Here is a 5,173-nt window from a genome sequence, read left to right as displayed (position 1 = left end):
TCATAGGATTGTCATTAGCCAGACAAGCAAGAGCCACGCGTCTGGAAATAAGAGGTGATTCTAAGTTACTGGTCAACAAGATGAATGGAGTGTATACACTGAAGGAAGTGACATTGGCCCCATATATATCTGAGGCACAAAGGATGCTAAATTACTTCGCCTATGCGACCATAACACATGTTGGTCGCGGCAGCAACAAACATGTTGATTGCCTATCCGCGTTAGCATCGAAGATGCAGTTCGAAGGTTTAGAGGAAACCTTGACAGTGAAGATACGAACCATAGCTTTGACATGGCTCTCGCAACCTGAGGAGACTGAGGACAACGACTGGAGAACACCGATTATCCAAGCGCTTAACAGCTCGCTCTCCCAAGGAAAGGTCAGTCTCAAGACCTTGCAAAACTTCTTCATGCTTCACGGGATGTTGTACCACCGTAAATCAGATGGTTCCCTGTCAATATGCATCGGAGACTAAGAGGCACAACAACAGCTTAATCGTATTCATAGCGAAATTTGCGGACAAACGTTGGTGGTAACACTTTATCGTCGCCTGCAATGCCTTGGCTACTACTGGCCAGAAATGGAGACTCAATCTCGATGCTCCAAGGATCTTGCTCCAATTTCCAAGCACCGCCACATCAATTGGAAGTTTTTTTTTTCTGTTAACCATGCTGGGGACTGGAAAAATCCGTACATAAGTTATCTTCGCGACAACATATGATGTGATTTGTAGATAGTGGTAAAAGTGGTTCGATTCTCAGACTTGTGAAGGATATTAATTATACTTCAATTCTAATATTAAAATACAAAACTCACTAAAAATTATAGCAAACTCAATCAAAGATGATATCAATACTAAAAGAAACACTGAGGCTAAGATTCCACTATTTTCCAAGTTCAAAGTGATTAAACCAATACTTATATTTATGCAATTTTCTTGTTTAATTTGATTCTAAAATATTGCAACAAGTATATTTTCAAAAGTAATAATTGTAAATACCAAGCATGAAGCATCAAAAGTCTCAAAACTAAGCATACTCCATCAAAATAGATCACAATCACTCAAATAAAAATCATATTCAATAATAGTTCAAGGCAAATAATCATATAATTATTGCAAATAAAAAGATAAAATAGAATATACCACTTTTTGTTGGAAAAATAGCTTCCTTTATCGCATCAGCAATGGGGTTTAGCTCCTCATATTAATCATGATCTCAAAATATGTGTTTGTTGCTTAAAAGATGATCAAAATAGTGAAAAGTAATAACACAGATTGTTTGCAACAGTGTATTGGTGTTGCAAAACAGCTGTTACAATGGAACTGTTACAGAAAAACTGTTGCTTTGTCACTGATTTTAAGACCTTAGAATACGATTGCCCTGAACAGCTTAATGTTCTTCAGTTGTTAAACAACGACACTATTCTGCGACTGTTTACCGTGCGTCAATGTTCTTCGCGTTCTTCTTCTTCAGCAACAGCAGCAGCAGAAACAGAGTTTGGTAAAGCTATGATTTCTTCTTCTCTGGCTCTCCTTAGGTTCCCAAACTCTAGAAACCTCTTCTATATGACCCAAGACATCTATTTATATCAAAAATACCGATTAAATCTCTCCCAAATCTTCCAAAATCTCTTTCCTTCTCTTCACGTCCAAGTTGCGGCAATTTCTTGTTTTAGGATTTCTACGCGTTTCTGAGCTTTCCTTTTTATTCTTATCTCTCCCTTAGATAGGTACAAATCTTTGGGAAGGTTTACAGCGCTTTAATCTCTCTAAAATTTTCTAAAACAGGTCACACACGTGACTTTCCATATTTTCTGTTGTGAGAAAAACCCGTCGATTGAGCCCAGTCTAATCGATTTAAACACCCATATCAGATTCCTAGACCCATAAGGAGTATATCCTATGAAAATCAGAGGTTTAATCGACCTCAAACTCCTCCAAATCACGATTGCCAAAACTGTTCTTCACTGCACTATTTTCCAGCCAAAAACATGGTTTTTGAAATGTTGAAGATGGTTGCCCCTTATCCAGAGTAGGGGTGCGATTAGCAACTGCCTGGAAATGGGATGCCCCTTAGAAATTAGGTTACCCCTTATCCAAAGTGAGAGTCCGAATAGCAAATGTCCTCCGGGTGCTTTTCGACAACTTTTCGAGCCAATTTTTTCCAAAAATGTTTATTAGCCAAAAATACCTACAAATAAATAAAACACCATAATAAGTACAAAAATGAGCCCTAACAATATATAGAATCGAGACAAATTGGACATAAAAATTTGTCTATCAAATACCCCCAAACCTATGTTGTAGGCATCGTCGATTGCATTTAGCGTACGCAATAAGCCTTTAAACCCCTAGGTTTCCCTAGTGGCGGAGTGTTGTCTCCGGAGGGCTTACCAGAGGTATACCCACAAAACCTTTATACTCCAGACCCTAACTATCTACACAGAACCTTGGAAGGCACTGAAGAATCTCCTTGGTTGGCATACTTATTGACTACAGGAGGAAGTACCCTGATGCGAAATTCCAATTGTTGTACACGAGTTTTCACTCAAGCATACTAAAATTCATATGAAGTGACAGAGCTCTACTCAGATAGTCGCACTATGGACATCAATATCCGGAGTCAAAACTAATCACATGGATAGATCAAGAAGATGGATATAGAAAAACATAGATGGTTTTGATGTTTACTAGGTGAACGGTGTTTCTCATATCTGTCTGAAGGCCTCCGCCAAAATGAACCTATCCTAATGGACTGAGATACCGGTCTGACTAATATCAACACACTGGCATATACAAGGGTAACAGTGGTTGATAATACTAACTCTAAGTCAACACAACTGGCATATACAAGGGTTCCAGTGGTCGACTTTATTGAATTTATTCCAGTTGGTCTGATGGTCTGGTCTTTTTTTTTTTTTTTTGTATCTCAATGACTCTAATTCACCCTAGCATTGGTAACAACTTGAATCGTGAGCCCCACCTAATCACTTAGAGAAACATAGTTTAAAAACAAAACAAAATAAAAACAGAAGTGAAAAGGACTCAACGAGATATGGTGAAACTATCATGTTATTTCTAACACCTGAGCTCTGTGCTTTTATGAATAGACTCTTTAGATGTTGCCATTTTGGTTCCTCAACTCCTACAACCAAAATGCTTCCATCCACTTAGATTGGTTAGTGCCATCCTTAATAGGGATAAATTTCTAGGCTCTGGAGTTTATTTATTGCAACGAAAAGGTAACAAAAAGTTCTACCCCACCCCCAAACTTAAATCTAACATTGTCCTCAATGTTTCTAATCAAAGAACAGTACCAAAAATATAAGTAACATGAGGAAATAGTAAAAAGAGAAGTCGGAAAGATAGTACCTGGGTGAAGTGTAACCAAAAACCTACAAAAATATTATACAACATACAAAATCGCCTCGACGGTCAATCAAGGTAAACAGGGTCCTCCAGAGGGACCTCCTCAACATCACCTGTAGGAAAAGGCTCTAAAAAGGGCTTCAATCGCTGACCGTTAACCTTCGAAGAACTACTACCATCTGGTGTCTCAATCTCAACAGCGCCATGAGGAAAAACAGTACGGACCAAAAAGGACCGGTCCACCGAGAGCGCAACTTCCCGGGGAATAGATGCAAACGAGTGTCATACAGAAGAACTTTTTGACCTGGAGAAAATGACTTTCGTAAAATATTCCTATCATGCACAAGTTTCATTTTGTTCTTATACTCCTTAGCACTATCGTATGCATCTCTACGAATCTCGTCCAACTCATTGAGCTGGAGCTTTCTTTGAGCTCCTGCCTTGTCAAGTGAAAAGTTTAAGTTCTTAATAGCCCAATAGGCTCGATGCTCTAACTCAACAGGCAGGTGACATGCCTTGCCAAACACTAAACGATAAGGTGACATTCCAATGGGTGTCTTAAACGCAGTACGGTAAGCCCATAAGGCATCAGTAAGCCTCGACGACCAGTCTTTCCTATTTGGATTAACTGTTTTCTCTAGAATACGTTTAATTTCCCTATTGGAAACCTCTACCTGACCACTAGTCTGAGGGTGATATGGGGTTGCTACTTTATGGGTAATACCGTATTGTTTCATTAAAAGAAAACGGTCTATTACAAAAGTGTGAACCTCCATCACTAATTATAGCTCGCGGCGTACCAAAACGTGTAAGTATATTCTCTTTCAAAAACTGGACTACGACCCTGTGGTCATTTTTCTACACGGAACCGCCTCAACCCACTTAGACACATACACGACAAGTATGTAAAGATAACCAAACGAAATAGGAAATGGACCCATAAAATCAATGCCCCACACATCAAAGACCTCAATCACTAAAATAGGGTTCAAAGGCATCATATTTCTACGGGAAATGGTTCCTAACTTCTGGCAACGCTCACAAGAAACACAATGACTATGGGAATCTTTAAACAACGAAGGCCAGTAAAATCCACACTGCAAAATCTTAGCAGCAGTCTTCTTAGCACTAAAATGACCCCCACATGCATGTTCATGACAAAAGGAGATAATACTAGACTGGTCACTCTCAGATACACATCTCCTAATAATCTGGTCCGGACAATACTTAAACAGATAAGGATCGTCCCAAAAGAAATGCTTAACCTCGGCTAAAAACCTAGAACGATCTTGCTTACCCCAATGTTGAGGGGTTCGACCAGTAACAAGATAATTCACTATATTTGCATACCAAGGTGATTGGGAAACAGGAACAATTGTTCATCAGGAAAGCTATCCCTTATAGGAAGGGAATCACTAGGGGAACTAACAACTAGCCTAGACAAGTGATCTGCTACTACATTTTCTGCACCCTTTTTGTCTCTAATGTCTGGGGAAAATTCCTGTAACAATAGGATCCATCTAATCAATCTAGGTTTGGTATCCTTCTTAGATAAAAGGTATTTCAAAGCAGCATGATCTGTATAGATTATGATCTTAGAACCTAATAGGTAGGACCTAAACTTATCCAAGGCAAACACGATGGCTAAAAGTTCCTTCTCGGTAGTTGTGTAGTTCATTTGGGCATCATTCAGAGTTTTGCTAGCATAATAAATCACATGAAGTAATTTTTTTCTCGTTGTCCTAAAACGACGCCTATAGCATAATCTGAAGAATCACACATAATCTCAAAGGGTAGGTTCC

The sequence above is a fragment of the Papaver somniferum genome, chromosome 11 (genome assembly GCF_003573695.1).
Source record: "Papaver somniferum cultivar HN1 chromosome 11, ASM357369v1, whole genome shotgun sequence".
NCBI lineage: Eukaryota > Viridiplantae > Streptophyta > Magnoliopsida > Ranunculales > Papaveraceae > Papaver > Papaver somniferum.
The sequence above is the reverse complement of the archived record's forward strand: the minus strand, read 5'-3'. Positions refer to the sequence as shown.